The sequence below is a fragment of the Schistocerca gregaria genome, chromosome 4 (genome assembly GCF_023897955.1).
Source record: "Schistocerca gregaria isolate iqSchGreg1 chromosome 4, iqSchGreg1.2, whole genome shotgun sequence".
Lineage (NCBI taxonomy): Eukaryota > Metazoa > Arthropoda > Insecta > Orthoptera > Acrididae > Schistocerca > Schistocerca gregaria.
In genome coordinates, this window is record NC_064923.1 from 507,426,118 (window position 1) to 507,441,548 (window position 15,431).

Consider the following 15,431-nt stretch of genomic DNA (forward strand, 5'->3'; position numbering starts at 1 on the left):
CACTCGGTAACTCGATCTCAATCCTATTGTTCATTTTTTAAAACGTAATAATGTCTGAGGTACCCCCAGCAAATTGTTCTTGCGTTACCACTGTGCATGTGGTAATAATTTCACTGCTAGTTAACATTTCGAAAAATTATAGGTTACTGGACAGAAAAGTATTTTATTATACTTAATATTATGTATGTTTTTTGTCAATTAAGGAGTTCAAAAGTTGAAGAACTATAGATCGATACGCTATCGATGATAAGAGGCTAGTATGTCGTGTATAATGAATTGTTCTATAGTCAAGGTTTTCTTACTCTGTAGGCAATTCCCACATACATGTTTACTAAATGCTGAACAATGCTACATGATCTGCTAAGAACTTAATTTAACTTCTTAAATCTAGAACAAAGTCAGTGTAGTATCCATTCTATAGTTAAAATCTTAGTTTTGTTAGTGAAAATACTGGCCCAAAATAGTTTTGATTTGTATTTGAAAAGTCGTTAGTAGTCCAAAAGCCGCCAGGTAAGTCGCTAAATAATTTTTGCCGCTAAAAAGTTTTTTTTGTCCCTAAGACGAAAGCAAAAGTCGCCATTTCTAGCGACAAAGTCGCTAATTGGCAACAGTGGCAGCAACTTTTGTTTGCACATTTTTATTTGCAGCTTTGTAGTTTTTTTATGGCACTTTTCTTGAAGTTTGGTTTATATACTACTAAAGTAATGGGACACGAGGTTGACCAGCTCATTTACGTTATCATTAAGGCATCTTTACATCTGACTTCTGTGTTTATTTGTTTCGGCTTTGTTGCTGTATTCCAAACTGCATTGTTCTCCATTTTTGAGATCGTTGTGGGACTACCATTGTACTTGCAATGTAATAAAATATAGTCTAAATTGCAACTTCTTTATTTTTGGTTCTGGTAATCAGTTTCGGTCTATAGGGCGTAAGGAGTTGTGACATGTAGCAATAGGTACTATTCAGCATCTGCACGAACCAACTCTTCACGTCTTCTAGAACCTCTGGTCTGAAGATGGTGTTATAGGCCTAAACTCGTCCCTGAAATTAAAAATTTAGAAATTATTTCGATTTCGACTGCTTTATGTTGAAATTGCTATGCTCTTATTTTATGAGTTCCGTATTTCTTTCTTATATTGTCTCATTTTTTTCTGAGTCCTGTATAAATTTTATGTTGTGGTATATCTCTTTGTGTCTTCCGTCGTTTTGGATAAATTATGGCTGAAGTAGCTTATGATGACCAATTTTGGTTTTCAGAAGGAAAAAGTGGGATTATTCAAAGAGTCAGACAACTGTAAATGGGAAAAAAAGAAGAAAATAAATACTGAGGGTTGAACTACTGTATATCTGTAGTATGTGTATTTCTTTAATATCAGAATACTAATTCAAGTTAATTGTACATTGAGGTCTGCGTTCCTGAATTTTATTCTATGGGAGAATTGCTAGTGAAGTCACGTAGTGGAATGGACTTACGGAAGATTTTTGCATAGTTAAAAGTTACATCGGTTACGGTTATTTTTAACAATCGTTTTTTTGTCGAGTCGCGAAAAGAAACTCGTTTTACATATGTAAACGGTTTGTCTAAAATTTCCGCTACGTAAAATGATTACAGCTTTGTTACTAAAATCAGTGAAATTATTTTCTAGTGTTTATTATTCTACTTTGTAGGCTTTTCATGTCTCTGATTTTAAAGCGTGAAAAGAATGAAGTAGTACGGTTTACTGTGGCCATCTTTAGTCAGTGTTGCCGCGCGGGATTACAGAGTTGTGTTTTCCCTTGAGGTTGTAGGGTGGAAGTGGTTGAGGTATGTATTTGTTGAAATGTGTGTACTTTTTGTTTGTATCAAACGTTGTCTTGTCATTATTGTTGCTGTTATCGTCTGTCACCGATTTAGTTTATCCACCTCAATAAACTACATTACATATATATACACATCGTGCGCCATTGGATTCTAGGGAGTTGTAAGGGAAACAGGTGGAGATAACTGCGTAAGAGTGTATGTTGATGATTGTAAGTGCTGTCAGAAATTCGATGCGGAATTTACATGTAAGGAAGAGTGTTGTCTGTTCGTTGTGTACTTATATGTGTATAGGAACTTTCGATGTGTAAGCCGGGTGAATGTTTGGCGTTGGTACGCTCGTGCTGTTGATGGACGCATTTCAATATTCTTATTCATATTACATTTAGGGCGTAGCATACAAATGTTCGTATTTGGATGGAGCTAGAAAGCCGGGAACCATTAACAATTTTCTTAAGTTTGCAAGAACAGTTTCATTACTTAGTGTCTCTAATATATAATACTAAAAAAAAAAAAAAAAATATGCTGTTGGTCTGTAATAGATGAGTTAGAAATTTGCAATGGCCTTTTCGATTGGATTCTTCGCAAACGACTGTTAACTTCAAACATTGCAGAACTTCGAACATTGCAGGGCATACAGGATTAGTTAATAGACTACTTGCAGATGCAGAATAGTTCCTTATATGGCCCATAACAGCAATTTTTTTTTAATGCAGTTAGTGTGTTTCCTCTTGTTATATTTACCAAAGAGATGCAGGTCTATATGGTAGTGGTGGCTGTGTTTGTGTACTCAACAGGTACATACATACACGATACTTTTATTTTTTGTGAGTGTAACATGAGGTTGCCTGTGCTAACCATTATTTACCAGGATATGAAATCCGAACTCTGAAGGCACAGAGTACTGAACTCCATTTAGTGTGAAATATTGCATGTACTCTGCCTGTAATCATTGTTTTCGTCTGTAATCATTGTTTTCATAAGTTCAAGTAACTGTGTGACTGTGTTTTATATATTATTTATGGTTCATCGCATCCTGTGAGTCACTCCTGTCATCATGTAGTGTCAGTAGAAATATGCCTCTTACTTCAAGTGTCTCCAATTATTTGTTTTGTTTCTGTGTAGGGGCAGATGGAAAAGCTTGACTTGCTTTTGAGTTTGCCACCAAAAACTTCTGTTGTTGATGTGAACAATCACCAGGAGATACAGTGGAACATAACTATAGTTTGTGAAGGGGGACCAGATGTTTGACATAATTTGAGCTCTTGCTTGAATGTCTGGGAAAATTTTCACTGGCATGAAGACTATTTCAGTTTGTGTACTGATAAATTCATACATATACAAGCCTTTGTCATACTGGTGAAACAAATTAACTGCACAGTGCGGGAAAAGTTTATTCAAAAAGTGTGTTACGCTAAGCCAAAGAGATGCATATACCTTTTTTTAAAGATACAAAGCAGTTATCCCTATTACCCTTCTATTAAATTTACCCACAACCAACTAAAGGAGCCAAAATATCAAAGATATTCACTGATCTGGGATAGAGAGAGATTGCAGATACGTATTTGAGGTTTCGTAGCCAGATGAGCTTGGGAGAAATTGCAGTATAGCTTTCTGTCATTGGTGTGGTGGTACATTTTTGCCGATGATGATGATGATGATGATGATATACTGCTTATTAAACAGGAGTGTGAAAGAATGATACGTCCAGATGTCGCCCATTAATTTGGAGACACCAATAATTATGGCAGTCATGTAGATATATCTTCAGTTCAGTGTAGTTTGATGTTTTTCCTGTCATCTACCAGTCTGTCCACCATGCATAATGCTTATTTATTGTTCCTTCCCTGCATCACAACAAAAACAAGCATATTGTCATCCTCAGAGCGCCACATATTTGAATCGCATATTAATGCCTGTACAAGCAAGCTTGGATTGTGTGAAGATGAATGGGATTCATACAGGCTTGTCGAGTTTGTGGGTGCCTTTAGAAATTAGAGTGGATACTAAGTTTTGCCTGTGCTGCGCATTTCTGAAGAATCTTCAAGCATTTTGTGTCAGTTGCATCTTCCTGTATAGGCCTAAGACATTTTTCGAAATATACTAGTATGTAAACACTTGTGATTGAAACTTCATGGAAGGATGACTGTGTTCTGGACTGAGGCTTGAACCCAGGACTTATGCCTTTTGGGTACAAGTGTTCCACCAACTGAGCTACGTGAACATGACTCATGGCTGTTCTCACAGCTTTACGTCTGCCAACAACTCTTTCATGACTGTAATTTCAAACAAGGTCTTCTTGTCTGTTGAGAACTTATTGAAGTCAATCAACAAAAGGAAGACACACTGGTATACTCCCAGGATGATGGCTAAAGATGCAATGGGTTCTGTGCCAAAAGAATCAAGGAAACTTTCAATGGAAATGGAGTTCTGCGTGTTAAGCCATTCCATGCCAAGTTGTGTCGGATCATTGGTAAAGTTGTACTTTGATCTACTTAATATTTGCAGAGATATAGCCAGTTGTTAAACCCCGAAACAGTTTTCAGCAGTGCATCCTTAAGTTTTAGGCAGCAATACTTTCTTGACAGGGTTGAAACAGTGCCACCCTGTAAAACTTCTTACATGTTCTGATGAGATATTTTGTGATCAGTTTTCACATGGATGATCAGAAACAGGCCGAGAAAATAGCAGCTTAAAAAAAATGTGGTGTTTAGGATTTCAGTGTTCTGGAAGGAGGTGTGCAATTCCGTCACAAGGTCTTGGAATATAAATTTCTTTCCGAGAGCTTACAATCTTGGGCAATGTTGACATTTTTGTAGAAATGTCGGACATTCTTCGCAGACTTTTACAAAAACATATTTGCTGCAAATGCTTTTCAACGATTTTCACTATTAATGCCTTGTTTTAAACCTCCTAAGAAAATAATTTTGTTTTGAATTGCGAGCATATAAGGCACTGAAAATGTAAGATAATGATGCAGCGAAAATATGACTGTTACACTGGTACTGAAAGTAAATCTAACACATTTTATTTTTTTAAGTTATTTAATAATGTTAAGGGAAAAGTAAAGTCAGAAGTTGTAATGAGTAGGAAGTCAGCTGGAAAAGTCAATCTGTACCAAGTGGTCAGCACTGGTTGCTTGACCATCCCAGAAAAAAATCGATATTCACTGGGTGAATACCCCCATGTTTGTTGGAATCCACCAATAATTAAAAAAAAAAAAATGTTTTTGAGCCCACTAAGCATTAGGGAATCAAATATCAGAATTTTCTGAGATGGTCGAGCTGTCAATTGTTTTTTTTTTTTTTTTCCTCTTCTGGGATCACTTGGTATTGAATAACCTTGGAGTATAAAACATGAAACACTGTAAAGAAAGTAGTAGGCCTATTTCTTCATTGAAGAAGTTGGAACAAAAATTTGGAGTAGTTCAGTCCATAATTACATTGTCAAACATCAGTGTTTGTGTATTAGTCTTTAAATTTGATTGAAAGGAGGATGATTTTTTATCCTAATGGATTTCATCGAAAATTATTAATTTATGTTTCAGGCTGGAGAATGAGGTTTGCACAGGTTAAGTAGTCAAGCATCATTCCTTCTGTGTCATCTATTTTCTTTAGAATCAGAGGATAGAATCTGAATTTTTTTCATTGTTGGTGACATGGCACAATTACTGTTGATAATTTTAATAAGGAGCCGATGAAATATATAAAAATAGCTCATACAGATTTCCCCACCTGAATTACTCCAGTGTCCAATACCAAACTTATCAAAAATTTTCTTGATTTATTCCGTAATAAGAGAATCTGGAATGACGACTGAATGAAACTTTTTGCTAGAAGTCAAGCAATGGGATAAAGTGATGTTCAGTACTGAAAGCATTAATGGTGGTAGAGTGGCTTTCATCTGCAAAGAAGGCATTGAAGAAAATGAAGTGCCACAAGGAGAGAGATTTAAACATGGGTATAGCCTAGCAGGAACTGGAGAAAACCATTTTTATATATGAAACAGTAATTCAGATTAAGAGTTAAAATGATGCAGCATCATTTCCGGCCAAAAGTAGTGATTGTAGTAAAGGAAGTACAGGGTGTTTATAAATGAGTATAAGGGATTTAACACTTTATTATATTTATTACATTGAACTTCCAGTTATAAATGAGATGTCAAATGAAAGAGCAACTCACAGTTTTACCAAGAAACTTATAAATGTTCAATGTGAGCACCATTTGTCACACGGCACACAGTCTATAGCCGGATTCTTCCCAAACATTGATCAGTGTAGCAACAGCTGCTTCAATCTGGTTTCTTAATTCAGGGAGGTCTGCTGGTAGCGGAGGCACGTACACATGATCTTTGATGAAGCCCCAAAGGAAAGAATCACATGGTGTTAGGTGGGGGTGGACGTGGACGCCGTGCAAAGCTAGCCCTGTCATTGGGCTCCTTGCGGCCTAGCCTGCGCTTGGGAACAGTGAAGTTCAACCAATCGCGTGCTTTGCTATGCCAGAGAACATTTATAAGATTCTTGGTAAAACTGTTTGAATTGCTCTTTTATTTGGCATATCATTTATAACTGTAAGTTTAATGTAATAAATGTTATAAAGTGTTAAAACCCTGACATTCATTTATAACCACCTAGTATATTAACATCAGACTTTGTCAGGACAATTTGTGCATTCATTTATTTATGAAAAAGAGTGGTGGATTGGAGCTTCTATTAGACTTCCACTGAGCAGGATGGTTTAATGTGCTTTATGAACTATTGTAACTGAACCAATTCAGATTGTTGCCCATCAAAGAGTAATGAGTGTTGGGTTCTAGAACAGCTTGTTGTTGCAGTTACTCTAGCTCCACTGATAGCACTGTCTGGCTGTCAGTATAATTTTCTGTGTGATGTTCAATAGCAAATTATTGAAAGCATTCAAAAGTTCAAGTAGCTTGGAGTAAATGTAAGCTTCAGATCCTAAAAGAAAACTCTTCTAGGGACCCGTAAATAAATGTCACCAGGTTTGAGACCCCATGGAAACGAACGCTTAATTCATGTAGGCTAGGAAACAATCTTACATCTATAGCCCCGGATGTTATAGAATGTAGCATAGGTTAAAATGAAGGAGTAAGTAAGGAACATGTATTTCTTTTGTTTTCTCAAAAAAAAAATTCTGCTCCAAGATACAGCCTTCCAAAGATGACACTGCACATACCATTTTGAAGATGTGAGAATTGGAAAATTTTTTAAAATGCTGTATCTCTGGAACAGTTCAAGATTTTTTTTTGAAAGATAATTGCTTTATGGTTACAAAGAATTCCTCCACTCTTTTGCGATAGATTTCTGAACTTTTTTGTAATATATGGAAAAGCATTTTTTTTTCAAAAATGCCAATCCATAAAATTTTGAATTTTTTCAGTTGATTAGTACCCTGTAGTTATACATTCTCTGGAAAGGATAGCTACTACCTTAAGATTGAACAGGTTTTAGAAACAATTGAAATTTTTGCCATACATAAAACCTGTATTATTGCCACATTATCACTTAACAGGCTCATAAAAATCAAAACCTTGCCTTATTTAACATAATTTTAGTTTTAAAAGATAAGAAATTCATTTTTCAATCATTTTAAATGGTTCCAAAATGTATGTGAAAGAACCAAAGACTTAGATTTCAATTTGTGCAACTTCTGTGCACTCCTTTGTGTACTGAAATTCGCCAGTCAATGAACTAAACATGTGTTCCACTGCTTCAGTATGTTCCTTTGATATAGTGATGCCTTCCTGTTGAACCAATAGGAACTGGAGCAGTTACAATCTTCAAAACATTGTGAACAGGAAGTGAGCACTGATTGGGTTGTTGCTGTCCTATAGCTGGAAACCTATATCCAGCAGCTGGTCCATGTCTTAGCATAAGTTCACTACAATTTCATTTAACTTGTAACTGGTGTCTAGAATCTCTGCAATTCACCATCAGTCACACACATACCACAAACATCCCCCTTCTGAGGTTATGAATCTGAATATTATCCAGCTGTTTCTGAGGTGTTGGCCAAATTAATGAAATTTTTTCTTTCTTGCTCTTCAGTGTGTGCAATATGAGTTCGCCCATCACTTTTGAGTCCAAAAATGTGTCTTCTGACTTCCTTTCACAGTAGTAGTTTGTTTGGACCATTCTTCATTTTACTGCTCATGGAATTCTTAGAATTCCTCTTTGGATAAAAGAATGAGGGCTGTGGAAGTGTAAGATTTCAGTAACTCTCATGAAAATCCTCGGCATTTTGAATCACAGCTGTATTTGATCTGGAAAGATTGTTTTGTAGCTTGGTGCTTCACCAGGCCTCCAGTACTATCAAAATGCCCCTTCCTGTGACCAATAGCACTGTATACTCAGTCAGTTGGCTCAAGCAATGTACTCAGTTTGTACAGCTGGTAACGATTTTTAAAAATGACAAGGAGCACCATCAGAAATAATGATCTTCACTACCCCTGTTTGCAGTTGAAAAACTTTGTGATTGCTATCAAAGCATGGGCTGAGTCACGTCCTATTTCATAACTTATAACTGCAACACTTGTGATCTTGTTTGAAAATGTGTTACTCTTGTAAAAATTGGAACATTGCCATTTCTCCAATGATACCCTTGTACTTCTTGTCGGAGAGTCACATAGGAGTTTTCGGGAAAATTACAGTGAAGCACTAAACGTAGTTCTTCAGCCTGTGTGCACCCTTTCACTTCTGCAATGTGGTGGTGTTTCAATTTTTGCGGATATGCTGGGGTGTTAGTGCTTTCACTGACCATTTACGAAGTTCATCAACGAAACTGTCAAAAGGCAACAGTTTTCTTAATTAGTGTATATTCCTCCCATGTCACATACGTAATTTCTGCCACATCTTCCAGGCCAAGTGTCTGCAAAGACAGCCCTCCATTTCCAGGGCAGTCACCACATTCCTGAAACAAACAACTCTTGTTTTACATCAGACTACTAATGAATTCACACACCCAACCAAGGTGTCATACATCATGTGCTCCAGTAAGTTCTTCAAAGTTACCACACAAAGTTCAAAATTCTTGCAGGACTCACATAGACATCTCTAGGTGGGTGTTGAACTACCCACTTTGCTCCTAGTGCATAAAATTTTGATCTTCCATTATGTGAAATTGAATAGTTGCTCTAATAAATTGCATAACTTTCATTAATACTGCAAGTCATATACCTCTTCACTTTCACAACTTTTTGACCTTCATCTTACCTCACTTGGTGTCTTTTTGTTAGCCTTCTGGCGAGAACAGTCCCATTTATCTTCCAAATAGAATGACTGCACTATTTGAACTTGAGCTGCTTCTTTATTATGAGCATAGTAGGGATCTGGTCTTCCCAAGACTCCTTTTACGGACCTTAAATTTCTTGATATGTCCACCATGTACTTTGATACTGATGGAATGAGGTTTAAAATTGTTTTCTTTAAAAATGTGTCTGGGGAATAATATTTACAACTTGCACTTTTTCACTGTAGGGTGTACAATACTCAACACCTGAATTGATATTTGGCAAAAGGAGTGTCCATCTTCTGAAGATGGAATTTGTACTTTGCAGAGTCTGGTCAATTTTGCTGTTGTGTATTCATCCATAGCTTTAGTAAATTATCTGTGATTTCTTGATGCATGACTGTTCACTGACGGTTCCTTAACAGGACTGACACCTGATTCAGGGTATTTCTTTCTCTATTGATGGAAAATCTGTATAATCTCCACCACAGAAGGCTTCAAGTTGTTCAGATACTATCATTGTTGTTATTCTCTCAAAACATTTAGAACAAACAAAGTTGTCACTGGAAAAATCTTCACTTTTGAAACAAGTCTTGAAATGAGAACACTTGTTCCCAACCTGAACAGAGTTTTTTGTTTGTTTTTTGTTTGATTTATATATCACTCTTTTATGGATATGAAAATAGTCAGCTCACTTCACTCTCCTGTGGCCCCAGTCAGAAGACATTTCAAACAGTCCTTTTCACAAAACACACTGCAACTGTGTCAACTGGCAAATTCCTCACGAAAACACAAAACTCACTGGATAGTCTCAGACTTCGTAGAAGCCTCGTCAGTAAACAAATTAGCACTGAACAACTACAATACAGAAACATGCAATGAACAACCACAACAAAGAAACTGACAAGCTACAACAAAGTAAGAAATATCTGGCAACAGTGAATGTGTAAGAAATATCTGGCAACAGAGAAAGCGAAAAGAAATAACTGCTGAGAAATAAATACTGTAATAAAGAATTTAGTAAGAAACAACTTAAGTGAAGACATAAATTATACTTGAAAGTTAAAAAAAATATTTTTTTAAAAAATAAAACCTGTCCAACTTGAATGTGCAAGCTTTGCTTCACAGAGGCTATTGTACTACATGGTACTAATCAACAGAAAAAAATCTGAATTTTCTGGATTGGAATCTTGAAAAATTTATTTTTCTCTAAACTAGAAAAAAAATTCAAAAGGTGACAGTAAAAGAATTTGGACAGAGATATCTAAAAGGAAGATACCATTGTAATCATGGAGCAATTATCTTTCAAATAAAGACTCTAACAAAATATTGAGAACTATTACAGAGATGCAGCATATTCAGAATGATGTTTGCAGTGTCGTCGTCGGCGGCCTGTATCTCAGGGCTGGAATTTTTTTTTGGAGAAAACAAAAAATGTTTGTTTCTTACTTACTCCTGAATTTTAACATATGCTAAATTCAATAACATAAGAGACTATGAAGGTAACCCCACACCCACACCTGAAGTGATAGGGATTATGTGTTAACAAGCTTGGAATCCCTGTGGTTAAGAAACCCACCCTAGGCTGCTGTTACACACCGCTTTGGGCAGGGCTCCTATGATATTGCGAGTTCTCATTTTTGAAGAAATCAATAGTGGTTAAGCCGCTATCTACCATAACAATAAATTTGTATCATTTTTAATTGGTGCACTCACGTTTCATGTAAACCATGCTGTTGTTGTGGTCTTCAGTCCTCAGATGGGTTTGATGCAGCTCTTCATGCTACTCTTATCCTGTGCAAGCTTCATCTCCCAGTGTCTACTGCAGCCTACATCCTTCTGCATCTGCTTAGTGTATTCATCTCTTGGTCTCCCTCTAGGATTTTTATCCTCCAATGCTAAATTTGTGATCCCCTGATGCCTCATACCATGTCCCACCAACTGATCTTTTCTTCTAGTCAAGTTGTGCCACAAACTCCTCTTCTCCCTAACTTTATCCAATACCTCCTCATTAGTTATGTGAGCTACTCATCTAATCTTCAGCATTCTTCTGTAGCACCACATTTCGAAAGCTTCTATTCTCACGTAAACCATATGCTAAATTTGAATGTGAAGAATTTGAAAGTGGCTTCTTACTTTGCAATATTACTCATTTGCTACTGTAATTCCAGTGTTAAGTTTAGCATAACATAAACCATATGCTAAACTTTACGCTGGAATGAAAGTAGCACGTGAGTAATATTGCAAAGTAAGAAGCCACTTTCAAATTCTCATTAACGTGAATTCTTTTTGAAAAACTATCACACACTGCTATGAACTTCATCAAAATTTACTCGTGCGACAATGGTGTAACACTCGATGGCACTTCCTAGAATTGTTTTGCAGCTCTTTTGCAACAGTTTTACTAGCATGTTATCTCCAGTGCCTTGGTAAAGTGCAGTTAAATTTTGAAATTTATAACTAGCTTGATTCTGTAGTTATCACAGCAGGAAAATTGGCTGATATATTTAATGAGACATAACAAAAAAATGTCCTTTCTTGTACTTTTCAAGTTTTCTGATTTGAGCTCACTTTATGTTCATTAGGAGATCTGATTTTACTTTCCCCTGACACATCTAAACAATTCTAAAACATATTAGGTTTAATTTGTGCCAGTGGATCGTGGGTGGGTTTTCACTCCTTGTCATTGGGCCTTATACTCATATCCCAAAGAAAGCCGGTGTTGACAGGTGTGAAAATTACCGAACTATCAGTTTTATAAGTCACAGTTGCAAAATACTGGCAAGAATTCTTTACAGACGAATGGAAAAACTGGTAAAGCCGACCTTGAGGAAAGACCAGTTTGGATTTCGTAGCAATGTTGGAACATGTGAGGCAATACTGACCCTATGACTTATCGTAGAAGATAGATTAAGGAAAGGAAAACTTAAGTTTATAGTAGACTCAAAGAAACTTTTGACAGTGTTTACTGAAATACCCTTTCAAATTCTGGAGGTGGCAGGGATGAAATACAGGGAGCGAAAGGCTGTTTACAATTTGTACAGAAACCAGATGGTGGTTATGAGTTGAGGGGCATGAAAGGGAAGCAGTGGTTGGGAAGGGAGTGAGACAGGGTTGTAGCCTCTACCCGATGTTATTCAATCTGTATATTGAGCATGCAGTATAGGAGACAAAAGAAAAATTCGGAGTAGGTATTAAAATCCATGGAGAAGAATTAAAAACTTAAAGGTTCGCCGATGACATTGTAATTCTGTCAGAGACAGCAAAGGACTTGGAGGAGCAGTTGAACGGAATGGACAGTGTCTTGAAAGGAGAATATAAGATGAACATCAACAAAAGCAAAACAAGAATAATGGAATGTAGTCGAGTTAACTCGGGTGATGCTGAGGGAATTAGATTGGGAAATGAGACACTTAAAGTAGTAAAGGAGTTTTGCTATTTGGGGAGCAAAACAAGTGATGATGGTTGAAGTAGAGGCTATGAAATGTAGACTGGCAATGGCAAGGAAAGTGTTTCTGAAGAAGAGAAAGTTTTTGACATTGAGTTTAGATTTATGTGTCAGGAAGTCGTTTCTGAAAGTATTTGCATGAAGTGTAGCCATGTATGGGTGTGAAACATGAATGATAAATAGTTTAGAAAAGAGAGTAGAAGCTTTCGAAATGTGTTGCTACAGAAGAATGCAAAGATTAGATGGGTATATCACTTAACTAATGAGGAGGTACTGAATAGAATTGGAGAGAAGAGGAATTAGTGGCACAACTTGACTAGAAGACGGGAGTGGTTGGTAGGACATGTCCTGAGGCGTCAAGGGATCACCAGTTTAGTATTGGAGGGAAGCATGGAGGGTAAAAATACTAGACGGAGACCAAGAAATGAATACACTAAGCAGATTCAGAAGGATGTAGAGTGTAGTAGTTACCTGGATATGAAGAACTGCACAGGATATAGTAGCATGGTGATCTACATCAAACAAGTCTCTGGATTGAAGACAACAACATACTCACATTGTCAAATCAAATCTAGTTTTTTTAGGTGGTTAGCAACAAGGTCTGTCTAATGAAGACAGTAAAAAGAGTTTACAGAAATTAGTTTTTCTGTAAAAGTGGGTTGAAAAATACTCATTTCTGGCATTTTTATGAAAATTGTCAACTTTGCCCTGTATCTGTAAAATATTGGAAAGTTGTAAGAGAATGAAATGTAGTATTCTGAGCTGTTCTGATGGTTAGTTATGACTAACCACAGATTTTTAGGTCATAAAATAAGGGTCTTTTAGGCACCTAAAATAGGCTCCTTCAGTAGTTCATTTAGGCTACATAAACCCTAAAATAGGCTCTAATAAAAATGATGCAGAGAAAATAAAAGTAAATTAAAATACACGGTGTTGACAGTATGAACATCTTACTAGTCATTAAAACAAGGAGAAAGAATATTTACACAGTTACAGAGCACAGCAATCTACAACATTAATGTTAAACATAATTCCAAATATTTTTGAGGTTCTGCAAGATAAAGATCTCCGTAAAAAAGATGTGGCTAAGGTTTAATTAATTCATTCGTAGATTCACATATTCTGACCATAGATGGCTTCACAATAAATAACCAAATCTTTTCTAGGTTTTCTAGATAAAAAACTGGCGCTTGCCGATCAGAATAAATTTATATGCTGAAAAAGAATGTTCTAAATCAACAAATGTGACAGGGGCGTACTTCATTTTCGGCACATGTTGGACAGGAATACTGCAGTCAGGAGTGCTGGATTTTCCACTAAGAATGTCGGCAGCTGCACACAACTCCTTCAGGCCAGTGGTCTTCTGCAAAACTGTTTGCATTTTTGTCCCTACCTTTTCCCCTACTTCACCTGGCGCTTCATTAATTTTCATTTTGACTTCTACAAGCAAAGAAATATTGTCATGGATAGGTCTCCCTGAACCTTCTAATTGTGAAATTATTTTTGCCATAAGTGTGTAGTGAGCCCTAATGTAAGATAAGTCCTGTTTTAAAGAAAACTCTTTGAGTAACTCCATTGCTGCAGTTACGGATGCAGCATCCTCCGGTATATCTTCAGCCACTTTGTGGACAGCTGAGAGATGCATACTATAGTATTCTGCTGCTATCAGCCGCGTGCCCCAGTGGCTCTGGTGGCAATGGACATCTGGAAGCAGTTCTTTGAATGCCTGTATTCTTGATGGTGCCTTAACAAAAAATTTCTTCGCCAAAGAGATTACTTCATTTACTTTAGGAAATTATAGCCTTACTTGATCTGCTAAGCGGTTGATCCCATGCACTACACAAGTCGTGTGCAGCATCAATGGGTAGAACACTTTTAATAGTTGAAACGCTGCTATAATATATTCAGCAGCATCTGTGACAGCCAGAAGCACATTATTCTCATCCACTCAGTTTGGGTGTAGCACGTTAAGCCCATTGTTCACAAACTGTGCTATTGTTTGTTGAGTAGCTTTTGCAAGCTGTTTTGAGTAAATCAAATGAGCCCTGGATGGAACATCTGGATCTAGCTTGCCAATAATCAGGTTTGCAATGTAACGGCCAAGACTGTCAGTAGTTTCATCCGCAGAAATCCATATACAAGATTCTCCAACATCATCTCGGTTTCTGTGCAATGCAGCATTGTAAGCTGAATCCACATAATTCTTACATAAAGTTGGCTCTGAAGGAATAGATTGATGGCAGCACATCTCAAGAAAACCTCTAAAAATAGGGTTTTCTAGTTTCCGAAAGGGGATTTTTGCTGCCACAAATGCATGACGCAAATCACTGCAGAAATAGTGCTTTTTTTCCGGAGGATTCACCAGATTTATTGGTTAAATGAGTTTGCTACAATTTTTACTTTTGTTCAACATTAGCTTTATGTGCGATTCCATCTGCATGCTGAGTTAAGTGAGATTTCTTAACACTCAAAACCTAATACAAAAGAAAAGGGAAATGCAGTTTAGAATCGTATATAAAGAGTATTTCGTATTACTAAAGGATAGCGATAAAAAAGAATCCTAAGTGCCAGGAAAATAAGAAGTCTAAGAAAAACATCAACTAACCTCCTTGTTGCATGCTTGGCAAACAATAATTGTCCCATCTGTTGTATAATGCGGAAAATTTTGCAGCCACTGCTTTATATGAGTAGACTTTGAACTAGCTGTTTTTGGCATGGCGTGGTATTATCACACAGGAACTAGAATTTATTTTGCACTTAGAACGTCAGTAACACCTAACATGTCGCTCGCTACACAATGTACTGATTTGTTTTCGCTGGGAAAAAGTGAACAATGACCTGTTTCTTTTTCTTCTTCTGCGGTGCATGAGAGCGGTAGGGGAAGTACTGTACTCGTTGCTGGACGTATGGCACCTGACAGATGGCCGCCCCTTCTGAA

General features: G+C 36.8%; 1 protein-coding gene across 1 annotated transcript in view; it reads left to right on the forward strand.

Moving 5' to 3' along the window:
- The first annotated feature begins 1,387 nt into the window (after positions 1-1,387).
- LOC126365873 (piwi-like protein Siwi) overlaps positions 1,388-15,431 on the forward strand; it is a 137,233-nt gene continuing 123,189 nt past the window's right edge. The window contains exons 1-2 of the mRNA XM_050008563.1: positions 1,388-1,575; positions 1,669-1,804. The gene's annotated coding sequence lies outside the window, so the exon portion shown is untranslated. The remainder of the gene's footprint in view (positions 1,576-1,668; positions 1,805-15,431) is intronic.